A 13412-nucleotide genomic window follows, 5' to 3' on the forward strand; every position below is an offset into this window, starting at 1 on the left:
TCAACCAATAATTTTGTATCAAGCAAAACTAAGCTTCATAAATGAAGGAAAGATACAGTCTTTTTCAGACAAACAAATGCTGAGAGAATTCTCTACTACCAAGCCAGCACTACAAAAACTGCTAAAAGGAGCTCTAAATATTGAAAGAAATCCTGGAAACATATCAAAACAGAACCTCTTTAAAATATAAATTTCATAGGACCTATAATACAAAAATACAATTAAAAAAACAAGGTATACAGGCAACAAATATCATGATGAATGGAATGGTACCTCACATCTCAATATTAACATTGACTGTAAGTGGCCTAAATGTTCCACTTAAAACATGCGTAGGCCAAGCGCAGCGGCTCATGCCTGTAATCCCAGCACTTCGGGAGGCTGAGACAGGTGGATCATGAAGTCAGGAGGTCAAGACCATCCTGGCTATCACAGTGAAACCCCATCTCTACTAAAAATACAAAAAATTAGCCGGGCATGGTGGCGGGTACCTGTAGTCCCAGCTACTTGGGAGGCTAAGGCAGGAGAATGGCGTGAATCCAGGAGGCAGAGCTTGCAGTGAGCCGAGACCTCGCCACTGCACTCCAGCCTGGGAGACAGTGCGAGACTCCATCAAAAAAAAAAAAAAAAAAAAATACATAATTGCAGAATGGACAAGAATTCACCAACCAACAATCTGCTGCCTTCAAGAGACTTACCTAACACTTAAGGACTCACATAAACTTAAGGTAAAGGGGTGGAAAAATATATCCCATGCAAATGGACACCAAAAGCAAGCAGGAGTAGCTATTCTTATATCTGACAAAATAAACTTTAAAGCAACAGCGGTTAAAAAAGCTAAAGAGGGACATTATATAATGATAAAAGGCTGTGTCTAACAGGGAAATTTCACAATCCTAAATATATATGCAAGTAACATGGAGCTCCCAAATTTATAAAACGATTACTAATGGACTTAAGAAATGAGACAGACAGCAACACAATAATAGTGGGGGACTTCAATACTCCACTGACAGCACTAGACAGTTCATCAAGACAGAAAGTCAACAAAGAAACAATGGATTTAAACTATAGCCTGGAACAAATGGACTTAACAGATATTTACAGAACAGTATACCCGTTTACAGAACATTCTACCCAACAACTGCAGAATATACATTCTATTCATCAAACGGAACTTTCTCCAAGATAGACTATCTAGTAGGCCACAAAACAAGACTTAATAAATTTAAGAAAATTGAAATTATATCAAGCACTCTCTCAGACCACAATGGAATAAAACTGAAATCAACTCCAAAAGGAACCTTCAAAACCATCCAAATACATGTAAATTAATAACATGCTCTTGAATGCTCACTGGGTCAAAAATGCAATTAAGATGGAAATTTGAAAATTCTTTGAACTGAATGACAATAGTGACACAGCCTATCAAAACCTCTGGGATATAGCAAAGGTAATACTAAGAATGCCTACATCAAAAACTCTGACAGAGCACAAACAGAAAATCTAAGGTCATATCTCAAGGAACTAGAGAAACAAGAAGAAACCAAACTCAAATGCAGCAGAAGAAAGGAAATAACCAATATCAGAGCAGAACTAAATGAAATTGCAACAAAAAGAAAATACAAAAGATAAATGAAATAAAAAGCTGGTTCTTTGAAAAGATAAATAAAATTGATGAACCATTAGCATGATTCACCAAGAAAAGAAGAGAGAAAATTCAAATAAGCTCAATTAGAAATGAAACGGGAGATATTACAACTGACACCACAGAAATACAAAAGATCATTGAAGGCTACTATGAATATTTTTACATGCATAAACTAGAAAACCTAGAGGAGATGGATAAATTCCTGGAAAGATACAAGTCTCCTATCTTAACTCAGAAAGAATTAGATACCCTGAACAGATCAATAATAAGCAGTGAGATTAAAATTGCAATTAAAAAAAAAATTACCTCTCAGGGGAACCACCCCCAATATTTCAATGTAGGTTCTTTTCTATTTTCCCTAAGTGTCGACTGGTCTGAGAAATAAATGGAAAGAGTACAAAAGAGAGAAATTTTGAAGCTGGGTGTCTGGGGGAGACATCACATGTCGGCAGGTTCTGTGATGCCCCTCAAGCTGCAAAACCAGCAAATTTTTATTAGTGATTTTCAAAGGGGAGGGAGTGTACAAAGAGGGTGTGGGTCACAGAGATCACATGCTTCACAAGGCAATAAAATATCACAAGGCAAATGGGGGCAGAGCGAGATCACAAGACCAGGGTGAAATTAAAATTGCTAATGAAGTTTCATATCCCACTGGGCATGCGTTGTCATTGATAACATCTTATCAGGAGGCAGGGTTTGAGAGCAGACAACTGGTCTGACTAAAATTTACTAGGCAGGAATTTCCTCATCCCAATAGGCCTGGGAGTGCTATGGGGGACCAGGGCTTATTTCATCCCTTATCTACAACTGTATAAGACGGACACTCCCAGAGCAGCCATTTTAGAGACCTACCCCTGGGAATGCATTCTCTTTCTCAGGGCTGTTCCTTGCTGAGAAAAAGAATTCAGCAATATTTCTCCTATTCGCTTTTGTAAGAAGAGAAATTTGGCTCTGTTCCACCTGGCTCTCAGGCAGTCAGACCTAATGGTTATCTCCCTTGTCCCCTGAACATCACTGTTATCCTGTTCTTTTATTGAGGTGCCCAGATTTTATATTGCTTAAACACACATGCTTTATGAACAATTTGTGCAGTTAATGCAATCAACACAGGGTCCTGAGGTGACATACATCCTCAGCTTAGGAAGATGATGGGATTAAGAGATTAAAGTAAAGACAGGCATAGGAAATCACAAGAGTATTGATTAAGGAAGTGATAAATATCCATGAAATCTTCACAATTTATGTTCAGAGATTGCAGTAAAGACAGGCGTAAGAAATTATACAAGTATTAATTTGGGGAACTAATAAATGTCCATGAAATCTTCACAATTTATGTTATTCTGCCATGGCTTCAGCCGGTCCCTCTGTTCGGGGTCCCTGACTTCCCACAATAATTACCAATAAAGAAACGTCCAGGACCATATGGATTCACAGCAGAATTCTACCAGACATTCAAAGAAGAATTGGTACCCATCCTATTGACACTATTCCACAAGATAGGGAAAGAGGGAATCCTCCCTAAATCATTCTATAAAGCCAGCATCACCCTAATACCAAAGCCAGGAAAGGCCATAACTGAAAAAGAAAACTACAGACTAATATCCCTGATGAGCATAGATGCAAAAATCCCTAAAAAAATTTAGCTAACTGAATGCAACAACGTATCAAAAAGATAATCCACCATGATCAAGTGGGTTTCATATTAGTGATGCTGAGATGGTTTAACATATGCAAGTCAATAAATGTGATACACCTCATAAACAGAATTAATAACAAAAATCACATGATCATCCCAGTAGATGCAGAAAAAGCATTTGAAAAAATCCAGCATCCCTTTATGGTTAAAACTCTCAGCAAAATCAGCATACAAGCTACATACCTCAATGTAATAAAAGCCATCTATAAGAAACCCACAGCAATATTGTATATTCTCATTCCAAAGTGGGAACTAAGCTATCATGATGCAAAAGCAAAAGAATGACACAACGGACTTTGGGGACTTGGACAAAGGGCAGGAAGGGGGTGAGGGATAAAAGACTACAGACTGGCTGCAGTGTATACTTCTCAGGTGATGGCTTCACCAAAATCTCACGAATCACCACTAAAGAACTTACTCCTGTAAACAAACACCACCTGTTTCCAAATAACCTATGGAAATAATTTAAAAAAATTTTTTTTTACTGTATTCTATCTTTCTCCTTTAACCCTGCTTAGCACTGTATGTATTTCTTCTGAGGTTTCTTCAAAGCTTCCCCCCTTTATTTTCACTTAGATGGATGTCGTCTCTCTATATCTTTCATCTTTTCTGTCAAACTTTACATCTTTGTTTAAATAATATTCTACAAGATTTACTTGATCTTTTCTCCAGTTCTACTGTTAACTTTTAAAAATTTGGCCAGTATTTTAAATTGACATTAACTCTTCCTTTTTGAAGGTTTCTCTTTTCTAAAAGGAGCATATTCGTTTGTTTAATGAAAAAAAAATCTTTGAATTGCTGTAAGCATTTAAACAAAATGCATTTAAAGTTATATTTTCTTCCATGAATTTTACTGATTTATCCAGAGCCAGTTGTCTTTTTCTTTTCTTTTTTCCCCTTTTTCATTGTCTTTTGTGTTGCTAGCTTTGATTAAATTTCTGCTAATTGATTTATGTTTACTTATTTGTATATTTTTCAACAAAAAATTGGGTTAAACTGCTTAGGTAGGTGGTATGGGTTTTCTCTTCTTTCTTTATTATCTATTCAGAGTGAGAATCTTGACTATAAGAACAGAAGGTATTAGTAGGTGTTATATTTTGGATGTTTGTTTCCTCCAAATCCCATGTTGAAATTTGATTCCAATGTTGGAGGTGGGGTCTAATAAGTGTTTGGGTCCTGGGCACGGATTCCTCATGAATAGATCAATGTCTTCCCTGGAGGGGGTGTGGGAGTGGTGAGTGGGTTCTCACTCTATTAGTTCCTGCTAGAGCTGGTTGTTAGAAAGTGCCCAGCACCTCTATTGCTCTCTGGTTTTCTCTTTCACCATGTGATCTCTACAAAACAGCTCCCCTTCGCCTTCCACCATGAGTGGAAGCAGCCTGAGGCCCTCACCAGAAGCAAATGCTGGTGCCATGTTTCTTGTTCAGTCTGCAGAATGAGCCAAATGAGTGTCTTTTTATCCTCAGATATTCCTTTATAGCAACACTGAATGGAATAAGACAGTGGCATAAATACAGTGCCACGCTTTATTTCATAGAGGTGTGATGCAAACAAAGTAGACCCTTTCTCCACTCACCCTCAATGCCGAAATAAAAGGTATTTCCATTCCATAAGTCATAGTCTATTCCAAACAGATCTTTTCGTCTCTTTACAGACTCTCTTTCTTCAGCAAAAAGAAAAATGGCCAAATAAGAAATCAGTGCACCAAATTCATATTCATATTTTCTTGTTGTTTCTACTGAAATATATCGCCTTTCCTTCAATGAATAGATAAGTTGAAAAATTAAGTGGATATTGCATATCCAATTTTCTAAAGACTTAAACTCATGATAACAAAATTCGAACTCCTACAAGCAAATGTGAGCACTAGAATTAATAGTTCTTTTGTTCATATAGATAGATTGTAAGTGCACAGCTGTTTGTGGCAGGAAGGAAGGAAACAATAAAAAGGAGAAAAGTAAAAGTACCACATTAATCCATTGTGTTATTATTCTGCAGTTAATTCCCGAGGCAGAATCTTCTTGAAAACAGCAGGAGTCTCTCAGGCCACTGCACATTCCTTTAGCATATGGTACCCAATCCAAAACGTAAACAAGGTAGAATACCTGAAATTTGAACACTCTGTTGGTAAAAGCCTATGACACCAGGGAAAATCTCAGACCAATCTACTCTCCCAGTACAAGACTCACAATTTAGCGAGTATGCCTATTGAAATCTGCAATGTTACTAAGCAAACACATAGTGAGATAATGTGTTTACATAAATGTTGGAAAAAGTACCAAAGATCTGCTGGGCCCAAATTCTATGAGGCAATTCCAACAATTTCTTACATTGCTTCAGTGCTTCAGCCTCACAATAGTCCTGTAAAGTATAAAATATTGAGATTATCAAATCTGTCCTATTATAAAAGAAAAGATATAAGTAGAGAAACTAAGTAATTTGGCCAAATTCACAGAGCTAGAGAATGTTGAAGCCATAATTCCAGCCCCCAGATCTATGGATTTCTGGTCCAACATTCTTCTCCCAACAACACAGGGAAAGACAGCTTGATAAGCTCCCAAATATATACAGCAACAAGAGTGAAAATAATCCAATAAAGTCTTAAAATTTTTGGTTTCCTTATGAAGTCTTTCTGTGGCCACAGTAAGCCTAAGGTCATGTTTATTTTTTTCTCCTATCCCAGTTGCATGCCCTAGAAATGCACAGCTGCGTATCTCTCTTTCAGAAGAGAACTAAGACATTCTCAAGATATAGCTGTGATATATTCATCCTAGAGCTTGTATCTGAGCAACAGGAACCAAGACTCTTTCAGTAAAACAGCAGGCACCATCTTTCATCTCACTCAACTTGTCTGAAAGTCTAGGAACCAGAGCTGAAGAATAAAAGGAACAATGAAATGTAATCTATCCTGCTATTTTCCCTCACCCCTTGATACAGTTTTCTGATTTGTTTCAATGTCTTTGAAGTACATAAAGGAAACGTCAACAAGACACACAACAGTAGTAGTAGAACAGCAGGCACTTAGAAGCTTTAGGATTTGTGCTAGCTTGGCATTTCCAAAAGGCATTCCTTTGGGGATCAAAATACTGAACACAAAGCCTGTATGCTCTGCAGGGAAACCTGATGCCTGGGCAAAGTCAAGCCATTTCAAAGGTTCATAGTATCACTTTGGGAAAATCAAAAGGTGTTTTTTGAAACCCTAAATCTAGAGCTTAGCACTTTTGACAAGTCATTCAAACCTTACACTATAAAGGTAGGCCCCTCTGGAATTGCAACCACAATTGATTTTAACAATTAAGGGTAAACAAAATGTTATCTTACAACATGGAAGCAGCAAATTGCCATTTTGAAAACCACTCTTTGACAATCAAGCTGAAACTTCATGAAAATTGTTTTCTCTTTGCTTATTCACCATGTGACAAACTCAATAATGAAATCATAGTTCTCAAAGGCAGAAAAAGCAGACTTTGTAGATATTCAACCCTGAATACCTTCATGAACTCCAACTCACTGACTGCATCCGTGGGCCATTTCATCAATCAAGAAAACCAATCCCAAAATATCCCCCCAAAATGGTAACATTAACATATGAAAGCAAGAGAGCAAGTGTTATCTAAATCACTCTTCAGTATTGTAAAGTATTGTAAGGTGGTGTTTCAATATATAGAAAACCTATTTACTATTTAAGGCCCAAATGAAGACGTAGAGCTTGAACATTTAGAGGAGGGAGGGAAAAGTAATAGAGCATAAGGCTGATGGTATAAGCCAGGGTGCCTGAAGTTAGTAAAAGTACAGTTTTGTGTTAAAAATGGGGAATAGTCTCATGCAGTATGAATGTAATGCTAAGTGTAATGAAGTGGTAAACAAAATAAGTTAGTTTCAGATCCTCAGATGTTGTAGTACTCTCAACCAGTTCCAACTTTTGTATTGTTAAGCACCAGGCTCCCTTTCCAGGGCATGAGATGCTTGTCTTTTTGCAAAAGGCTCAGGGAATCTAACTGCTTAGGGCAGCTGTTCACATACAGCTCATTCGAATCCACTCTAGGCTGACAGTATTCAGATCTTTTTTTATGTAATAAAAAGAAGTCTGCAGGTAAGAGTCCTAATATCTCAAGCAAGCACAAAGATCACACTTTTTCTTTTCTTTTTCTTTTTTAATAAAGAAGTTACCCAAACCTTAGCTACTTAATTTGACCACACTATAGAAGTAATGTAAGTTATAAATAATTAATACCTTTAAAACATATAGCTCTAAATAACTGCTAAATTATGAATGGCTAATATGAACATTTATTTTTGCACACCAAACTGAGATAGCTCTCTAAAAGAACAAAATGTTATATCTAGAACTTACATGTGCTCATATCTAGTAAATAATAGTATAGCTGAAAAGAAGGTAGAAAATATTTTTTGCAAATACTTAAAGATTGAAATGTTATTAATAAATGTTAATTAGTGTTAAGCAAGTATTTATAATTCACTTTGCAGGTTTAAGACAGATAAGAAAGTCTTTTGATGCATTTAAAAATTTAAAGACAAACTACTAGCTTTTCAGATAAAAATCAGTTATTTTGTAGGTAGAGTAATAGAAAAAATCTTAACATTTTATTATATAAATTACAGTACCAAATTAGTTTTTCTTCAATTACATAGCAATTGGTATCATTGTAAGAAAAAAAAAATTGGTCATTCTTGGGTGTAGGAAAATAAGATTAGTCACCCTGGCAACATGGCAAAACCGTGTCTCTACTAAAAACACACAAAAAAATAAAAAAATTAGCCCGGCGTGGTGGCTCACACCTGTAACCCCAGCTACTTGGGAGGCTGAGGTGGGAGAATTGCTTGAACCTGGGAGGCAGAGGTTGCAGTGAGCTGAGATCACATCACTGCACCCCAGCCTGGGTGACAGAGCAAGACCCTGCCTCTAAATAAATATAAATAAATAAATAAGATAAGACAAAAAAATTTCTTCAAGTAGAATGATGATAGACTTTGATTTTCATATTACAAAAGAAATTATGTTTATACAGATAATGATCTTCAAAGTAAATAGGTCCCCTTGTTAATTCCAGATTAATATTAAGAAGAAAATCCTACAAATATTTTAATGAAGTGAAATATATTTTGTAGTTTCAAAAGTAAATATTTCAAATTAGAATTCTCAGTTCTTACTAGCACCAAATGCAAAACAAAAAGATAAGAACTTCATTACTATTAAATGAGATGAGATGCAGTCTCATATTTGTGAAGATTAAAAATATCAGCATGGAACATTATATTAAAATTAATTGGTCACTATTGTTTGCAACTTATTTTATTGATAATTTAAATAAAAATAAATTAATCCATATATTGTGATATATATTATAGTTAATATATAATACTATTTTAATTTGCTATAAATTATTTTTAACCCGTATTTAAGTTCCGCAAGTTCACTTCCAAAAAGTCGAGCATTTGAATACAAACATATTAAGATGTACCTTGCTGTTGAGTTTTAGTAAGAAGCACTGCCAGACTAAGCTGTGACCATTATTGGAAAATATTCTGGGCCGGTGATGGTCTTTCATGCCTGTAATCCCAGCACTTTGGGAGGCCAAGGTGGGTGTATCAATTGAGGTCAGGAATTTGAGATCAGGATAGCCAGGCATGTTGCCACGTGCCTTTAATCCCAGCTACTTGAGAGGCTGAGGCACGAGAATCACTTGAACCTGGGAGGCTGAGGTTGCAGTGAGCCCAGATCACTCTGTCTCAAAAAAAAAATTCTGTATTAGTAAGAATTGGCTAGCTCAAGCTGTGCAAATATACTGAAATGCCACTGACTTCACACAGAAAAGTTTATTTCTTGCTGATTCAAGGTCCTCTGAAGACTCTCCCATAGGCAGCTCCCTTCCATTGGTGACTATAATAGAAATAAAACCTACTTCTAACTTGAGGCTCCAACATGTCACATAGTTTCTAGGATGCCACAGAGTGGGAAAAGAGAGCTAGAGGATGATGTAGAGTGGTCTACTCCCTCAGTTCTAAGTGACACATGCCATTTCTCTTCACTGCACATTAGCCAGATATCGACACATGTCACCACCAAAACAAAGGGCTAGAAGGTGTAGTCTTCTGTTTGACCAGGATGGAGAAGAATGCAAGACATTAAGGAGTACTGGTTATGTCTAACACATCTCCCACCATGCTCATTTTTTTGTTTATATCTTCTTTGGTGATTTCTGTTCCTTATTGCTACCCAAAGAAATGCTTTCTTACTTCAAAATAATATCTCAAGTTCCTGTCTTCTTCAGTACCTTGAATGGCAATATAAGAATATAAGGTGTTATAGCTGAATTCCCCTACACCAATAAATGCTGACACATGCTTTGTTGTATGATAAATTACATTAATCTTGACAGCTTTTTTTTTCTCTTTATTGAGTGCATATCAAATGCCAAATGCGTTGTTCTTTAATCTATAATGCCAACTTGTGATACGGATATTTTATTCCTCTTTTGATAATCAAAAACTGGTATACACAGAAGCAAATCAACCAATGTTACATAGCCAATATGTTGCCAAACCGATCAATTCACTCGAGTCTATCTGACACCAAAAACTGTGCTCTTTGTGACATAATACATTGCCCATGCTTTTCTACTCCTCTCATGTCCTTTCTCCCCTTATCAGATGGATATAAAGTGTAAATTCCTCTGGAAATTTGACAAAAATAATTCAACCAAGTCATCACAAATCAAGGAATAAGAGACTAATTTTAGGATGAAGGGCTAAAAGCAAGGAGTACTTGAACTTGGCATCAAAAGCACAACCCATAAAAGAAAAAACTGATAAGTTAGATCTCATCAATTTTTCTTTTTTTTTTTTTTTTTTTTTTTTTTTTTTAAGACGGAGTCTCCCTCTTTCACCCAGGCTGCAGTGCAGTGGGTCGATCTTGGCTCACTGCTAGCTCCACCTCCCGGGCTCACGCCATTCTCCTGCCTCAGCCTCTCTAGTAGATGGGACTACAGGCATCCGCCACCATGCCTGGCTAATTTTTTGTTAAAATCCTACAAATATTTTATTAAAATAGTAGAGACGGGGTTTCACCGTGTTAGCCAGGATGGTCTCAATCTCCTGACCTCGTGATCCGCCCACCTCGGCATCCCAAAGTGCTGGGATTACAGGCGTGAGCCACTGCACCCAGCCCTCATCAATTTTTTTAACTATTATTCTATAGAAGACCATGTGAGGAAAGTAAAGGCATTTTCTCTAGACTGGAAAAAATATTTGGAAATCACGTATCCAATGAAAAAACTAGTAGCTAGAATATATAAAGCATTCATATAATTCAACATCTTATAATAAATTGGGCAAAAGACATGAACAGACATTGCATCAAATAGTATAAACAGATGTCAAATAAGCACATGAAAGGATGTTTGACATTATTAGTCATTAGGGAAAGGTAGAGTAAAATCACGTTGAGATCACTGCACACCTGTCAGAATGACTAAAACCAAAAATAGTGAAAACACCAAATTTTGGTAAGGGTGTAGATAAATCAGGTCACTCAGAAAACAATTTGGCGTTTTCTTAAAAAAAAAGACAGAAAAAGAAAAATACAAACAAAATAAACATCCAACTATCATATAACAACTCTATTCGGGAACAGTTATTCCAGAGAAACAAAAACATGGCATTCTATAAAAATGTATATTAGAAGTTTCACAGGAGCTTTATTTGGAATAGCCAAAGAATGGAAGCAACACAAATGTCCTTCAATGCATTAATGTTTAAACAAACTACAGTACATCCAGTGATAGGGTCAGATGTAGAGATCTACCAGTTAATTGGCAATGGCTAAAGTTTTTATCCAATGGGCAGTCACATGGAAGGAATAAAATTGGATAATTATTGACAAAGAAGACTGAGAAAGAGATATGAGCCAAAGGTGAGAATATTTATATCTTATGTGAATACTCACCAAAAAGGACTCCTCTGTAGTAGAGTTACAAAAATGTGAAAATTGTATTGTAGTCGTAGTCTCTTTCTTCAAGTACTTTAGTATTTCCTCAAAGGGCTCCTGAATATAGTCAGGAAGGTAAGTTAACTATAAGCTCAACAACATGGATTTCACCTCACTATGATGAGGACAATATGGACTGTGTCTAATCTGCCAGAATCATTGAAAAATACTAAAATCCGCAAGGGGGGCCAATACCTAACCGTAAAGTTCTGAGCATAATCAGCTGTAAACATCAACTGATGAAAATGCTATTTTGCTACAGCATTCCCTTGGCATCGCTCCTGGACAGATGTTCCCTAGGCATATTTTTCCTAGATATTTAAGATTTAAGCCTGGTCCCCTTGGTCTATACAGGTTTTCTGGTGCTGCCAATAGACTTCAAATAAATCACTTCCTACTAAAACTATTGGAGTGAATTTTGTTGTTTGCAACTAAGAATATTCAATGATTGTCTCAAATGGCAAACTATCATACATAATGGCAATTTGTGGAAGGAGTGTTCTTTTTTTTTTTGCAGTGGAATTTTCTATACATTTTATATTCAACTTTGGTGGGACTTAAATCCAAGTTTTTAAAGCCAACCAAAAGACAGGTGAGAAGCCAAAGGCCACTCTCCTCTCAAGCAAAAATAATTCGAGAGGCAGTGTTCACTTTCCTCATGAATGCCAAATATATTCTTTTCAGTTTTCTTAATAATCTCTTACAATCACTCCTTCTATTTATCTTCTGGTTTAAAAATTGTTTGCCCCCTGCACACAGGCTGCTATAAAATCACATTTTTTTTTAACTCAAGTGGGTTTTATCAGAAATCAATTCATTGGGATACCACATGTGCTTTGAATCTAAGCTTTTTATTTTATTTTCATTTGTATAATGCTATAACTGAAATAACTTTAAAGATCACTAATTCGACATCTTCAAATTATAGAAAAACTGGAACCTAGACAGGGAATGTGAATTGTCTATGGTCAGTAATGTTTGGTAAAGCTTGGCTCAGGACCCCACTTCTTTGTCTTTTAACTCAGACTGCTCAATGTTTCTCTTAAATCAGAGGTTCCCTGCCATAATAATCATTGCTCTATCATTACCCAAATATGTATCTCATATTGCAATTCATATTCTTCCCAAGGTACAGAACCTAAGATTAATAATAATGCCAAGTTGAATACTATATTTGAAAAGTTTTGGTCTGGGCACAGTGGCTCACGCCTGTAATCCCAGCACTTTGGGAGGCCAAGGTGGGTGGATCACGAGGTCAAGAGTTCGAGACCAGCGTGGCCAACATGGTGAAACCTATCTCTACTAAGAATACAAAAATTAGCCGAGTGTGGTAGCACATGTCTGTAATCCCAGCTACTCGGGAGGCTGAGGCAGGGGAATTGCTTGAACCCAGGAGGCAGAGTTTGCAGTGAGCTGAGATCACGCCACTGCACTCCAGCCTGGGCAACAGAGCAAGACTCCATCTCAAGAAAAAAAAAAGAAAAGTGTCATATCAAATTATTGTTAAACTATAACTTCCTCAAAAATATTTACCTTCTTTGGGCTCACGTTGTGATTATTCTGGATTCTGAATTTCCCTCACCCTTTAAATTTCCCTCTTCAAATACCATTTTCTTTGCATTCTCATTGCTATAATTAAATGTATTGTGTTAATATGAAGAAGAAGCTTTTTCCACCTAATTAGTCTCTTTAATATGTCTTTTAAACATATGTAATTTATTCCTGGGAATGAACTTGGTTATCCTTTGCAGACAAACATCAAGGTCTACCATGCATAGATAATTCCAGAGATATATTAATTATCTCACTTAAGTAGCAGGCTGAGATACATCAATATTCCTTTCCTCAGGAAAGTGGTGCTTATGCATTGGTAATTGAGTGATATGACAAATATATTTAAATATTAATCAATAATAGAGGTGATAAATCTAACCATATTTAAATGACCTTTGGAATAACAACAAAAAAAGTCTTTTATCTAGAGATTCTTTGGCCTGTACTCAGTTCCACTGTATCTTCTTTGCCCCCAGAATGCTTTGCTTTTATACACAAAACAG

Source organism: Pan troglodytes, chromosome 2, assembly GCF_028858775.2.
Source record: "Pan troglodytes isolate AG18354 chromosome 2, NHGRI_mPanTro3-v2.0_pri, whole genome shotgun sequence".
In the NCBI taxonomy this organism is placed as follows: domain Eukaryota; kingdom Metazoa; phylum Chordata; class Mammalia; order Primates; family Hominidae; genus Pan; species Pan troglodytes.